We start from the raw sequence: 16,673 nt of genomic DNA, 5'->3' as shown, positions 1-16,673 counted from the left end.
GTTGTGTGCCTGAACTGTGCCCTTGCAGATGTTGGCATGGTATGTACCGGGGGGGTTGTAGGGTCAGCAGAGGCCCTGAAATCTTTGACAGTCTGGAGTCAAAGCTTTAATTAATACAGCAAAATCAGTAAGTGCCATCTAAAAACACAACTAACACAGACCTGCAGGAAAGTTCGTGATGAAGGTTTAGTTTCCATTGAAACTGAGGTGGTAATTATGGCCACTCCATTGTTTGAGACTGCACTCTGCGGTGCTGTTGAAGTGTTTACTCCGATTGTGCAGGCCCAGCGATAACCCACGACAGGCCAAAATACTTTCTATTTACTGCCAAACATCCAGTCACATGCACATGTACAGTCAACGCTACGTTATTTTGTCAGTGTAGACGCCTGCTCACAAATTTGCCTCATTATATGTTAAAACACCAAGGCCGTCAGGATGCTACAGAACTTTTATATTGAGTGTTTTTTGAAACGTATTTATATTTAAATGAACTGTTTTAGAACACCTCCAGCAACAAAGAGAACAATCACCCAACACAATGCATAGAGGCCCAAATCACTGGCAGGGATGTGTGACAAACAACAGTGGAAGACCATGCGGTAAATGAAAGCCGCACTATCGCGACAAACAGGCAGATGCCATTGATTGAGTCGTGCACAGCTGTTCCTTAGTGGCTCTGTTGACGGTGCCAAGATGAGTCTGAACCAGGCTACGTGTAATCTGTAAATCTGATGGAAAGAGATCTGTCAGAGGGGAACCTTTCAAGAACGGGTTTGCAGATCCCTGAGCACGATCACAGGAAACTCTATCCCTTTCAGAGTGAATGAGTTAACCATACCTTGGGAACAGTTCGATTCGCTAGCCGGATGTTATGTGTGGGATTGATTTACCACATCAGAACGGAGCACAAGACTAAAGCATCCTGACCGGAAAGAAAGCGCCGGCTGTACTCATGCAGACAAACACACACACTGTGTACACACCGAGAAAGGACACTCGCACGTCTTCAAGTGCATCCACACTCTACATACGCATGTCGTCATTTACATTTGTGTCATAGAAACATGCTGCTTCATTCAGGGCATCAAAAACACACGTTTTAACTTGGTTGAAAAATTTCAGCTTAATGTGAGGGTATCCGACTTCCTATGGAAGCCCATTTCTGCCAACGTCATGGAGAAAATAAAAGTTTTCATTTAATTGGTAGTCAGTATTTTAAGATTCTCATTATTTAAACTGCCCTTCATAGACTGAAATGAAAACAGAAAGTGGAGGGAAATGACAGGGAGTTGTTGGTCACTTTTTTCAGTGCTTCACACACATAATTGTCACTTGATGCGTTGTTCTTGACTTGAAGTTTTTTATTCCTCTTTGCACTCTTGTGTTATTGCTTTTTGGGCTCTGAAAGCTACCAAAATTCAGGCAACCTGTGTAGTGTTGTGCTTCAGAATCCTGTTGTAATGATATCCCATATCCTTCACAGTGTGGTGAACCTTGCCCCTTTCATCACCAACACCAACCAATACCAACATGCCAGCTTGTCAGCTGTGTGTACTGACAGCCATGTTTGTTATTTCCATTCAGTGGGATATTGTTAGGTTTCTCCTAATGAGTGAATGACATGAGGCAGCTGGACACATTAGCGATGATAAAGATGCTCTTTCACAATCACAGCAATGTTTTGGATTGGGTATTCGACAGCACCCACAGCAGTGAGCAGTAACTTCTGCAGTGGGGAGCCTTTTCAGACTGAGGTATGTTTGTGAGAGCCAGTGATTAGGAGGTAGTAATTCTAGAGAGGGCAGGGACTTTAGCATGGCAGTCTGGCACCAGGGGCCAACAAAAAAGACTGGAGCAGGAGGCAGAAGTAAAAGAAAAAAAAAATGTGGTCAAGGCTTTAGTGACCAATGATCTCAATGAAACATGAAAAAACAAAAGCAAAAGGAAAAAGAACAGGAAGCAAACAAACCAAAGAAATAAACTGTAAGAAAAAAAAAATCCCACAGCCACGCAGCAAGCTGCTACCAGCAAGTTTCCCACAGTCATTGTCCAAGGGGCTTTATGTAGGCTGTGCCTCCTGGCCACACCCTAATTGGACTAAACCACTGCAAGAGGGAACGAATGCAACACCAAAACCTGATCCCAACAGGAACATAACAAATAACTGAAATGAGAAACATTTAAATGCTAACAACATCTCAAAGTGAACAACTAGTGATGATCTCTTTTCCCCAGGATGAACTTAAGCTCTTCAGCCCTAAAGGAGCCCACAGTGTCTGTCCACACAGACTGATGGGTCAGGCAGACTTGAACCACAAACACACAGGCAGAAAAGGGAAAAACAACATTTAGAGAGCATCACAGAAAACATCACCGAGGTTAACACATGGTGCACAAACAAGCATAACCTGCTTAAGGAAAACCTGTTTCATTTCGTATTTTACTGATTAAATTAGTAACAAACCACCTAATTGATGACTCCACCTGGCTCCTGATCCCTAACTGGGTACAGCTGGTTTGACTAATCCTCATGACAGTGGAGTTGCTAGGGGAAATGAACTGAATCTGGGCAGGTGAAAAGGTGTAGTGGAAATCTTTTCACTCTTGTGTTTGTTATGCAGGAAATGCGTAGGAACACACTGTAACATGTAATCAGGCAGCGAGAATGAAAGCTGAACCCAAATGCACAGCAGCATCCTGAAGCTGGGAGGCTAAGAAAAGGTCAGTTTAGACCCACTTATATGAACATTAAGCTACTTTACTCTGCTCTAAGTATGAGTCACTCATAAGGTCAGCATGCGAGCTTATGTGTATGTTCTCATTACACTGTATGTGAAAATAGATCCTGCCTCAAAGGATGAAAGGTAAGACAGACCACCCACAGCCCACTGAGGCAGGGAAGCTCGCCAAAAAATCTAAAGAAGCCGTGATAACCTCAGTGTGTTTATCAAACGGAGGCTGAAATTTTATAATGAACGTTCAGTAAACACATCAAAATGTCAGATATGAGCACATGCCAACATCAGCCATAACAAGATCAGTATTTGCAGTAATTGGCCCCCTTATTGTAAACACTGAACTGCGTGCCACAATGCAGAAATCGTGTTTGGTCAAAACAATGCGAGCAGAGGAGGGCGGAGGTTACGCTAACTAATAGGCAGATGGGGAGAACTGCACCGTATGTGAGGCGAAGTAAAAGCAAATTTAGTGGAAGATGGAAGAAAGTGAGAATAATTGCAGACTCCAGCCAGAACTGCTGCGTTGGTTCATTAAGGCAGGTAGAATCGGCTGCTGCTGCAACTGTTTGGCTTTAAACGCTGTCATCTTCTAATGGCGATCACCTCTGTTACTCTCTGGTCGGGCACGTTGGCTTTTCTTCTGCTTGTCTCAGCACAAACCGAACCATGAATGGAGGACAGAGAAGAAAAGAAACTGATTTGGGGGCATTAAGGTTAGTTAAGAGAACTGAGGAGTGCCCTGCTACACAAAACCATGTTCTAATCCTCAGACTCTGATGTTAACATTTTGGTTAAACTGCATCCACAGCTCAAAGAAATAATATGATGAAATGTTTTGTTTTGTTATGAGCTAATTTTCTGGATTAGAGCAAAAGCAAAACATTTTTCAGATTCCATATTTCATACAATAGAACCTCATTTTCACTGTTTCCTGGCAACACTAAGATAAAAATGGCTGAAATCCACATTAGGTCAAAAGGTATTTCCCTAATGAGGTTTATTTTGGGTGGAGGTCTGTGTGAGCACGCGCGTGTGTGTGTGTGTGTGTGTGTGTGTATGAGGTGATGTCGGCCTTGTCTTTGACGTCTCCTACCATTGCGGCTGCTCATTAAAATGACAAATGTGCAGCACAAACAATTGATTATCGCTGCTTTATTGTTTGTGTGTAATGTCCCTGTTGGTGCAGAGAATCGGTTTGTTACGAGAGCTTGTGTCTCCGCACCACAGCTAAAGTAATTGAAGAGGATAAACTGTCAGCGTGTGCACTGGAACACAATGCAGTGATAGAAATGGTGTCCCTTGCTGATGCTGCTTCACACACACACACACACACACACACACACACACACCTAGCAAACAGAAACACGAAGACACTTGCGAGGCATTGTGAGCGAGCTCTGTGGGAGGTTTTATTAAAGGCAAACTTACTTTTGAACATTTTCTCCCCAAGCTGGTGCAATACCTGCGATTGCTCCATTTGTCTTATTTACTGTACATCAGCCTTATTCACTCTGCCCACTAAACAGTCTTAAAGTGAGTAAATGTGCCCATAATTCACTGCTAGTGCTGCTTTCAAAGACTGGGGATATTCCCTCGTAGTGCCTTCCTTTGCTCTTACACGATGAGAGATGAAAGAGCAGAAGAAATAAACAAAGGAAAGACAAAGAAATGAAACAAGGGAGTGCAGGAGAGGAGGGAAGTGCTAACATAAATATCATAAACATAAACTATAGGGGCAAAACTGTGCTGGTGTAGTTGTCATATATTTACCATAACACTCCTCTGAACAGTTATTTCAATAAGCTAATAAACTTCCTACCTACAAAACATGAAAATAAACCCCCTTGAACTGAGCCCAGTCCATGATGGAAAATAACATCTGATAACATTATGGCAAAAATTTCTGTGTGACTGAGAGGCCTTTATGGACTGGAAGCATCTGCAGTATATCTTAGTGTTTTTTTACTGTTTCTTTTTACCGGTGCAGATGGAGTTCACCTTTTATCTGCATTATAATATTTGTGTTTTCAAATGACATGCTGCACTTTGCTAAACGAAAACAGTGCTTTGAGCTAAATGCTAAAACACAGGTGTAATGTTGACCTGGTTCTCAGTGCAGTACAGCTGAGGCTGATGAGAATGGAATGTCCTTAAGCTTGTGGCAAATACTCAAGATCGACGACATGCAAGCTCCCCAAAAGTGAAGCCAAAACATCTGGATCGGCCTCTGGCGGCCGGCCTCCACAAGGCTGGTGGAGTGGCAGAAAATGGAAATACTCAAGTAAAGTACCTCAACATAGTATTTAAGTACAGTAGTTGAGTAAATGTACTTAGTTACACTCCATAATTAAATGATAGCATGCTGAAATGCTAAACATCAGCATGTAAGCATTTTAGTGTTTAGCTCAAAGCTCGGCACAGCACGGCACACAAGTTTCCTTTACCCAGGATGACCCGCCCTGCTCTGCATCCGATTGGCCGACCCTCATATTCTTGCCCTAACCTGAAGCAATCATTGGTCATCGTGCTTATGACCGGGCAGGCCGTTCCATCGCCCTGTTAGGAAAAGGAAACTGGCTTACAGTACAGCTTCATGAAAATGCTGTACTCTTAGTGTTGTTCAGTGAACAATGGCTGGTGGTGGACACAAGGACTCATCCTTTCACATGACCATTAATATCTGCACATTATTTCTGACATCGTCCCTCCAGTCCTGCTGCTTGCTTGACCAATAGAATCAAAGGTAAAAAAGAAAGAGATGGAAAGAACAATGAACCAAAAGATCTCAGAAACAAAGGAGACTCGGGAAGAAAGAGTGCAGTGGTCAAAAAAGAGAGGTGTAGAAAGTGCTTCTTTCTCTGGCTTACACCTCATTTCCTTCCCTCATCTCTCTTTTCTCAGTTGTCTCTCTGTCTCTGTTCTCACTCTCTCCTTTCTTTCACTTCAAAGAGAGGCTGGAATTACAGGCTGAAACAGACGGCCTTGCAGCTCATTCATAATGAATGAGGGCCCAGTTTAATGACTGTGTCCACTCAGAGACAACCCTCACCGCCCCACTCCTCCACCTCCTCCTCCTCCTCCTCTACCTCCTTGCCCAGGCTCAGGCCTCTGAACGTGGGCTAATGATGTCACCTTTGGCTCCCAGGGGAAGGCAGATAAGCCCCATTCCTCTGTTTGCTTTAATTATACATATGATAAATGCCTCCATCCAGCTGACAGATCATCAGGATGGGACTGTCTGTCCGCTACTCCAGCTCATACACAAGCGACCAGCAGTGAAAGCAGAAAGGCGGCCGGCTGAACAAGAGAAACAGAAAAGGAGAAGGAATCTGTCAGTGTGTGCCGAGCGCAACAGATTGACAGATGAGGGTGTGAAAAGAGAGAAGTAAAGCAGAAAGAGGTGTAGAGAGCGAATCTATCACTTTAATGACCAAGTGCTGCCTTCTCTGTTCTTTAGAGGACGATCGGCACAGTGACCTGCCTGCTGTTAGCGTTAGCTTCCAGTGACGGATGAGCCGTCGGGATGAAAAGCGCTGACAGAAGTCTAAGCACTAATTTCGCCCCAGCAGACAACAGTACAGTATGGTACTGAATGTGGCAGTCAATCTGCAGGAATTTTAGGACTTTTGTGAAAAATGAGCTTCATGCTTGCTCTACATGGCACATGAAAAATTCAATAGGGAACTAAATGTTCTGTTGACTACCTCAGTGTTGCAAGGGTCGTGAATTTTATGTAGTTTTATTTATTTTTTTTTTGTGGGAGAGTCAGTGCAGACTCATCCAGTGGTGTTAGAAATGCTTCAGAAAAAAAGAAGAAAAATGAAATGATTTATAAGCCACGTGATGCCGGGCTTTTCCACCTCAAAGTTATTGTGGACGAGCGCTGTGATTGGTTGTGCATATGCTTGATATATCACATTGTGGTAATTCAGAAAGAAACAGGTTTCCTGCCACCTAATTAAATAATCATCAGTTGTACAAGCGTGTGTACAGCAATGTGGATGAATTAGGCAGCTCTGCCTGAAACACAATTTTTTTTTTTTTTTGCCATTGTTGATTTATCTCCATTTGCATGCAGCCACGGCTGTGAACATGCTCCTATAATGACTTCATTTGGGTCCTGCCGTGGCCCAGGTGCTGCTAAATGAGATTACACAGCTGGTTATTCCAGAGGTCCCAGTGAAGAGGCTCAGCCTGTAAAGGAGGTCACATCAGAGGAACGTTAATTGACTGATTGGACTCCTTAAGAGGGTCTCCATCATCAAAGACACGGTGTCACGTAGAGCATGCATCAGGAATGATGGAGGAGAAGCTCTTTAATTCTTCTGGCTTTGCTGAAGTGTTTCATAGCCTTCTTTTCTTGTCATATGTTGACTCTCTGCTCTGAGGCCATTATGTCAAGGCTGTTTGATCGTATCTTTCTTGTTTCTCTCGGGGCTTTTGTCTTTTCTTTTCCATTGCACCAAACATTACAGATTTGATGTTGATGAATGACAAAATAATTCTCATATAAACTCAAATTCTAATGATGAGTGAAAATGGTGACACAAGTCTGAGTCCAAATTATAAATCAGTAAACTGATCAGATAGGAAGTCACATCTGGGAGATTTGTTAGCTCAAAAATGGGAAGGTATGAGTCATTATTATAAGATGAGAATTTCAAGAATATAACAGTTAGAAGAGCCAAATTAACAGTTTAATTGTTTTAGCATGATGTCAGTCTAGATGAGTTAAACTAAGTTTGACTAGCAGAGTGCTTTTTGCAGTTTATGGCTTCTGCTAAACACTTAAAGTTGCCACTTGTTTGTCATCTTAGTTCACTTGCTTGTTCTCTTATTCACAAATTTATGAAGACAAAATTCTCCAAGCAAGACTTCCTGTCTAAGCATGTTAGCATCATTCTTGTAACTTCTTGCCTCTTCATTCTTCAATATTTGAGATTTTGCCCCTGAATGTTTTAAGAATGTGGAGTTTGGAGAGGATCAAGGCTGACTGACTTTTCTGTTTGTCATTTGCCAACAGAAATGTATCTATTTTAAACAGACCACTTAAAAAAAGCATATGGACTCGATGGAGCTTTGAACCAAGAATTTTAAACTTTGACCCATATTGCATTTCCCGCTACGCCGCCTCAGAAAAGTGCTTTCAGATATCAATCTCCAGGCAAAACAAATCAACAGCCACACAAGCAATGACACACAGCTGCACAACAAAACCAAACAATCAGTCTCTATTTTGGTCTGCGGCTGCAGCAGATTGATTCGCAGCAACATCTGAGATGGTTACATGCGACCTTTCCTCTTCACTTCTTGGCTGATGATAAACATGGTCGTCAGGTAGGCCCCCTCTGACCCCTCGAGAGCTCATATCCTTTTGAACACTGAGACTGATTACCCTGGAGAACACACACACACACACACACACACACACACACAAACACACACTTTGTGGCCTTGAGGGAAATGAGAGCAGCTCACTCTGTCTTGTCTTCTGGCTTGGGACAGGTGGGCTCGTTTGCCAAATCCCACCTGGCTCATTCACTGTGGCTGATCAGGGGCCATAAACTTCTGTGTGTGTGTGTGTGTGTGTGTGCGAAGCTGAAGTTCAATGTTGCTCTCTACAAATGACTTTGAAACAATGTTCTCTTACCTCCAGAGATGGTGGATGTATAAAACTGATGGTGTATATGACCCTCATGTGATGCCGTGTTATTTGATGCGAGTTGGGTTTATACAGTCACCATCTCTAAAGAACAGAAACATATTTCCCCACTTCCTGTCTAATGTACTTGTTTAAAACACTTTGTTGCAGTGGTTTTGAAAAATAAACTGTATTATACTGAGTGTACTCAGTTTTAGCAGCTGTTTTGTCACTGTAATAAGTGTTCGGATGTACTGATAAATGTGAAATCAGCAAAAGAGTGGAGAGCGTCACGCAGGCAAGCAGGAAAGAGTACGAAGCAGCCACACATTGTGCAACGTCGTTAACACGCCCACTCTCTTTCTGCAAATGACACCTGGGCTCAATCAGACACTAAACTTTGTACGAGGGTTACAGTCCAGATCACCTGATTCTCAAACTCAGCTCCTCTGAGTGATCTCAGGAAACACCTGAGCTTTTGTCCAACACCTTGTTTTAAATGTCATTTATTACTAATGTCAAGGTGTCCACAACCAATGTGCTAATTTAGCAAGGTGAATTACTCAAATGACACCCAGCAGCCAATCAGAATGTGGCCATTTGGGATTCACCCAGACCACAGTATAAGAAGTCTTAAGTTTCTCAAAGAGACAGCAAGAAAAGCAAATAAATTAAACATCAAAGATTTCAGAAGCCTGAAAGAAATCTCTGTTACTTTGGGGCTGTATGATCAAATGCATCTCTCAGGTATTCCGAGAAACATTTTGGATAACAATATAGTGCGTATTAAATCTGCAGTCCTGTTAATAACCCAGTGATGTGCAACTGTTGTGTCGGTGTCTTCTGGGACTGTGAAGGTGAGCACGTGTTTAACCCTGAGGTGGCAAATGTTGCCATTGTGTTGAGTGGAAGTAAAAAGTAAAAAGAAGAAAAAGCTGCCTGTTGAATTATTGAAAGCATGGGGGGATGGGTTGCTTCAAGAACAAAAGAGTCCCTTTAGATAAATGCCACCTCGACCCGCTTCCCCTGAGAGGATGTTTGTCAGCCAGCCTTCCCACAATGCACCTGGATGCACACAAGCTCATACAGATACAAACAGACTACACTGAGGGCAGAGAGGTTCACATCCACAAGGTTTCCATGGATGAAAGCCGCTTCACCAACAGATGGTGACGATCGATGCTGTGTGTTCAGGTCCTCATTCCTCTTGTTAAAAGGTGGAAAATAAAGTTGATTCATCGAAGGAACTCACCCACAGCTGATGTCCTATGATGCTGCAAAGCTCGTCTGACAGTCCCGAAGCCTTTGTGGATGTTTGTCCACTGAAACTTAAGTACACATTTTCACGTGTTCAGCACAATGTTGTTAGATTTCTGTTGTAACCACGGCTCATCATCAGAGCTGAAGGACAACATGTCTGTCAATGAGACTCTTCTTGTTCTTCAGACTTCCTTTCCAATGTTCCTTTTCGATGATCAAAGTAAAGAGAGAAACACCAACTGTATGTTAGTGTTTCTCTGCGTCTCATTTGTTGTGGGATTTAAACTGTGGAAAGCCTAAAGTTGAAGACAGCTCCAGGTTTAATGTTCAAAGGTTTTTGCACTTAGCAGTTGTGGAGAAGAAAAGCTCAAAGTCAGTGCATGTGCTGTCAGTGGTGAGACTTTTTGGCACTGTGTGTGGAGCTGGATTAAAGATGTCATCTTTATGGACACGATAAGCGCCATGAAACTGGCATGTAGGAGAACTGATCTAACCCATGGACTAATCAAACACATTACCGACGCCTCTCCTCAGCTCTAAACAGACACAATGGGTGCTTTAGTTTAAAATTCACATTTTGATGTGATAATGTTCACTAGATAAAAAGTCAGAGAGAATCAAAACCTGTTCATCCTGAGGGGGACATGAATGGCTGAATCAGACAGAAACTGGACACTGAAATGTTTCATGACAACAGAACACAGTGAAAGTGCGGTAATGTCAAACATGCTGTATGTTCACAAACCACTGTGGATGAATTTACAGGAATGAAGTAGCAAAAACACACCAAGCTGTGTTTTCCAAACCTGTTTGACGAAGGGGAAATGTTGGACCAGTTCAGCTGATCAATCAGAACTTTAAACTCATTTCAGATGAAAACCTAAACTCAGGTTTTTCTTGTTTTTTTTTTATTTCTTTTTAGTATGATTATTTTTGCGTCACATACATTTTGCAAAACATTTTTTTGAAAATAAAAATAACAAGAAGATTTTGTGAATGAAGGCCATTTTGTCCATTATGTTCTTCCTGTTCATTAAGTCTAGAGAAGAACGATGGTCAGTGTTCCGCTTCCTGCTGTGCAGAGCACATTAAGCTCTGTTTGTAAGGTCAGTTCTGATTTCACCCTCACAAGCACACAAAACTTTCAAAGATGAGAGCTTGAAAAAGAGAAACAAAGACATTTTCTTCTGTCCGGAAATCTGATGGCTGAAATACAGCTCGCAGCAGGAGGGGAGGACAGAGGGTAAACACAGGGAAGGTCCAGAGTTGCTTCTCATTTTCTCCCCTTCTTTCATCCCTCTTTCTCCAAATCCCCCACCCGCCTCCATGTCTTGTTTTGGCTAATCTTCACAGGCCACGGTGGTGGCGAGGAACTGGTGGGGGGGTGGGTTCAGTGAAGAGACCCCAGAAGGACCCCGTGGCCAGAGAGCCCCCCCTGTAATCTATAGTCCTTCAGCTTCCTTGAAGGATTGATCCGCCACTCGCTTCCTGGCTGCTCCCAAAATACGTCCCCCTGCGAGCTTCCTGTGCATAATTGTCCCCAGCTGTAACACTGGCGATAAATGGGGCCATGGAGACAACAGATTTGTAATTTTGGGGTGAGAGTGAAAAGGAAGAAAATTGGTAACAGGCCACAGAAATTAGCATTCTTTTAGCTTTAGAGGGCATTAAACATTAAATAGCTGCAAAGTCCCCTAAGTATTGGAGGTCTTTGGAGAGAGGGTGGTGGGGAGGGGGTTGAGATCAGAGCTTCAGAGGGTTTTTGTTTGGGCCACAGATGGTTGGTTTCTCCAGACTATGTACCTCCTGCAGTGTTTAGCCCAAGAGATACGGCAACTGTGTATTATTGATGCTTGTTTGGAAGGTTTTGCTGTGCTTCACTGGCTTTCGCTTATCAGCTTTCATGTGTCCATTTCATTGCAGCTTGTCGGTGAAAGGCTTCCACACAATGGTGAGCACAGAAAAGGCACATGTCGCCTACAGTCTAACAATATAAACACAGCCAAGGCTCACCCAAAAGTAATAGCTTTTCGGCTTTCAAACAGAGATGTCAGTAATGTAAATGATTAGATGGCTCCATTCAAACACGGCGGGACTGTAGAGAAAGAGCCACAAAGCGGCCACATTATTTGTGTCCTGCTTTGGGAGAACAGTGTAACTGCTGGAGCACAGAGGTGAGCCGGAAAATAACATAAAGGAAGGAGAGCATCCTCTCAGCCTCAGCGATCATGACTTTAAAAACCTCCGCTCAGTGGCCACTTTATACGCATGTAAAATTTAATGCAGTCTCATTCAACATCTGTCATAAATTTTACCTTTTTAAAGGTGATAATGTTAAAATTCCCTTCCAGACATGTTTTAAAGTATGTTTAAAAAAAAAAAACCTCTGCTAGGATAATATTTTGTTCAACATGGTTTTCCCAGTTACATTAACACATGCATTATTACTTCTGCAAAGATGCAAGACACACAAAATGCTTACTGCCTACAGAAAACAAAGTGAGAAAACGGCGCCTCTCACCACCAAAACTGCATTCTCTGATTGGGCCCTAAAGTGACACACAACAGATTTACACCACCTGAACCAGCTGAGGTTTCCGCTAAAGTCCCCGCTGAAAAGAATGAGCTGCGTTTCTGACGTCATTCATGGTGGTCCAACAAAGGGTGCATCTTTCAGACAAAAGGAACTGAATTTGGTTGGATTAGATCTACAATTCAGAGGCTGAAGGTTGACCGAGATTAAACTTGGCCTCACTTCTTAAGTCCTGAACCAGAGCACAAGTCTTGCTTTGTACTCATGGATAATGTGTGCGTGCTGCACAGCTATGTTTTCAGCTGGAAAAAGTGTCTTCACTGTGAATGTGGTGCAGTGTTTAACATTAAAGCTTCACATAGCATTTAGTTTTACACTCGACACCACCCTCAGTTGCTCTTGAGCTCTTGCAGATGTTTAGGAGAAATTGCATTTTATTTGAGTAGAAAGTTGACGAACTGCAGAGATGTCAAACTCCAATAATCAAGAGCAGATATACAACTGTTTTCATGACCGATGTAAAGAGTATGAGCCTGAACGTGAAGGAATTGACTAAAAATGTGCTTTAAGATGTTTATACAATGTTGTGTTTTGGATATTAGAAACATCCCAACCAGCCAAGTCATTAGGAAAAGAAGTAAATGGCTGTCAGTGCCACGAAATGAAGCAAATGGATTCTTATTTTTGCAGACTGAAATTTTCCTGTGACAGATTCTAATAAATTACGAGTTCCTTGCTGGAAATTGAAATAACATTTTTACAGTCAGTACGGTTAGCTTTGTTTGTTCTCTGCAGGTCTCTTGTGGCAAAAGTGAAAAATTATACCTGACTCCTGCTTCTGCAACCTGCTCAGTGTGGTCCCACCTTTCATGTGCCGAGGCTGCAAATGAAAACAAGACGTGATAGACTGCCTGTCATTTCTGCGCTAGCTTGATGCGCCTTAATTAATTGTGCTCCGAGTCAGAGAAAAGAACCCAGAGAAAGAAACTTTCTTTTCGTTGGTTGCTTACTCTCGTCATGGTGTCTCTCCTTTGAAGTGGCAGTTGATTTGAAAGCGAGTGACCCCAGGTTTTCCTTCCACTTCCTGTTTTTCCCTCCCCCTGCATCCACCTGAGTGCTGACTTACTCATCGAGGTGGGTTAAAATCAAATTAGCAGCCTCTTAGTCAATCTCATGTGGATCTTTCTCTCATTACGGTCCTCCCAGGGCTCACCTTCAGCAAATCCTTGCACAGATCTTATTGCACCTCGCTTTTATTTCACACGGTCAGCAAACGAGCGCTGAGTGCATCCTAACTTGATTTGACTCTCTTTATTTACACTTCCCATCTCAAAGTGCTTTGACCTAGGAGGCCTCTGATTTCCAATGCAATGCAATAAGTCCCTTAGAACAAGGGAAATAAAAGCTCTCTGCAGCAAGATTTATTTTTATAAAACCGACATGTCGCCAAATGACCCAGGAAAAACGAAAGCTTGTCATAAAGAATTTCACTAGGTTGGTTTGGAACTTTCAAAAAATGAGTTTTCTTTCATTGCAAAATTTAGATTATCTGTTTGATCAAATGATGGGCCACAATGACCACACATTTACCAGACTGGCATCTCTGCGTGAATGATGACTCTTGTCTGTCAGCAGCAAAGGCAGAAGATGTGTGATGCTGCTGAAGTGACATGTGACACCTCAGGCTGCTCCTCACATCCTGTTTCACACCTACACAGCAAGTGTCAGCATTGGCTAATTCTGAGCATGACCACTAGGCTAACTTTATTCATTATTTTACATGAACAATTGGTCCAGTGACTACATGAAATGAGATGCACTGTGGCAAACCCATAAAGAATTATCACCAGCTCCGTCTCCTTCAGCCCTGCAGGGCGTTAGCACGTGTCATTTTGTTCAGAGGACATGTCAGCATTATTACATGACGTAGCGGCATGACATTTTGCCATTATGAGTTTGAATGAATGCAGCCAGCAGAGTGCATATCAGAGTGCTTTGCTGCTGAGGTCTTTCGTTTAGCAACTGGTGTCAGTTCAGCTCAAGCTCTGACTGAAAACCCTTATTTGTAAATCATTCAAACTGGCTGAAATGAGCTTTTTACCTGGACCTTCCACAGAGATGTTCACAATGGTGGTCATTTTCACCTTGTACGGTCTGGATCCATATGTTTTTCAATACAATCACATGGCCCTGAACACTTACCTGCAATAATCGCCGTCTCGCCAGATCAATCGCATCCCAGCCAGTTCACCACACGAGGCTGAGCAAGGTGAACATTCGACGAAAGTGTTCCAAAAAGGGTTGTTTTAAAGCCACATCTCGATGCTACAGTGGTAACAGGCCTCATTTTGCTCAGTAATCACATAAGAACTGTGGTAATGTGTGTGTCATTGTGGGATGAAGGACAAAACTGGGTTTCTGTTGCTCCAAAAAGACAGAGAGTGAGGAACTAAGTGAATTTTTATTGTCTGCGTTGTTATAATTTTTGAGTTTTCTGGTCTTGTCGGTGAATATTGTTTTGTCAGGAGGTTTTGCTGCATTCAGGTTGTCGAAGGAGAAAGACTCTATTCCCTCCATCCATTCTGAGGTGTGTCTCTGTTGAATGCCAAACAGAGTGTGACAAAAATAGACTTGGCAGTGTTGGCTCAGTTCTTCTAAGTCCTCCAAAGTTTCTTTACATTGAACAAAGACAGAGTTCGGTTCATAAGGGTAGCAGCTTAAATTCAGGAAGTATGAGCTGAAGCTTTCCACATATACGAACTGCCAGGTATGTCACCAGCAGACAGTTTTCAGCACATTTGTTAGTGTTGCAGAGACTAACAGAGGAAAGCTCTGTGTTACGGCTGCTAATGAGGTGTTAGTCAAGTCTAGAACCATGTTAGTGTGTGTTTCCCTTTGAATGAAATGAGTAAAGAAGCACATGTTATCCTGGGATTTGAGTCCTGTAATACATTTTATAAGAGTTGTTATTACAAAGACTTGTTGTTCTGAAAAGGATTTCTTGAAGCTTTGCTGAGCCGTGACAAGCAATACATGTTTGACAGTAATACAAAGGACGTTTCTTGCATTGATCGGGCGTATGCACACCCCTTGGTCACATCAACTCATGGAGTGTTTTACAACTTCACAGAGAATGAACGAGTAATAGTCCTTGTTAATGTTATCTGCACTGTTGGCCCAAACAAAGCTGCATCTTCAAGAAGGATTTTTACCAGTAGAGAGTTATGCTCATATGGAGGTTTAAACTTTGATCATCTGATACTGACACAGATGTTTGCTTTGGAGGTACATTAATGCTCAGTGCTGAAGGATCTCTTCTGGCTCAGAAGGGATGTGCTGTAAAGGTGGTATTTGATGGTTGGGCTCGCACGGTGACATGAATAGTGCTTGTGTAAACAAGTAAACATTTCCATCCCCACTAACATTTTGCTGGAATGACACAAACAAGACTAAAACTTTAGCTTGTGAAAACAAGGCTACAACATCTTCAACAAATCTGAAACTAAACAAAAATCAGGTGCCAAAACGAACTCTGCTGTGCTAGTTAGTTTGTCATCAGTAACACTCAGTAAACACATTAACAGTCAGCACACACAACACATGCTGGCATTCATTAATGGCTTCTGTATATCATAAGAGCCACCTCACAGCCAGGGGTTAGTAGGCTCTGTGATTAATTGTCAGCTCATATTCTGATGTCTGTCCTTTTCCAAGATATTGTTTTTTGGCCCAAAAATATAAACTAATGAGAAAACAAGCACAGCTCCTGATAAATTGCCTGTTAGTGGAAGGTCAGACGAGCCATCTGGAAGACCTGACAGAACCTGTTCTGGTGGAGGTATCTCAATGTGTGTGTGTGTGTGTGTGTGTGCGCGCGCGCGCGTGTGTGTGTGTGTAGTATAATACCGCTAATGATGATACGACCACAGAGCACACCTATAGGCCTCCTGTGTGAAACAATACAGAAAAGGTACAAAGACTATTAGTGGAAGTACCTGGTGCAGTATTAAAGGATATGGCATAATATAGGACATAATAATATCTACCTCAGATTACTGATTCCAGCTCAGCATTCAGTACGATCTCCCTGGAGAAGCTGATTAAACTTGACGCTCTTGCTCTTAAACAGACCCCAGACAGTTCAGACTGGCAGTCACACCTCCTCCACTTTACTGTTGAACACTGGAGCCCCCCAGGGCTGTTTGCTCAGCCCCCTCCTGTTTGCACTGTACACCCACGACTGCAATCCCAGACACAGAGAGAGAGCTCCATTGTGAAGTAAGCGGATGACAAGGCCATCATCGGCTGGATTACAAACAACAAGAGGAGTTCATATATTGCAGAGAGGTGCACAGAGAACAACCTGCTGCTCAACCTCAATAAAACCAAGAAGCTGGTTGGTGATCTTAGAAAAAAGGAGGCAATGACACACACCCCTGTCTGCGTCAGGAGTTTTAGGGTCCTGGGAATCAGCATCATGGAGAACCTGTCATGGACA

The sequence above is a fragment of the Scatophagus argus genome, chromosome 11, assembly GCF_020382885.2.
Source record: "Scatophagus argus isolate fScaArg1 chromosome 11, fScaArg1.pri, whole genome shotgun sequence".
NCBI lineage: Eukaryota > Metazoa > Chordata > Actinopteri > Scatophagidae > Scatophagus > Scatophagus argus.
This window is presented reverse-complemented; position numbering follows the sequence as displayed.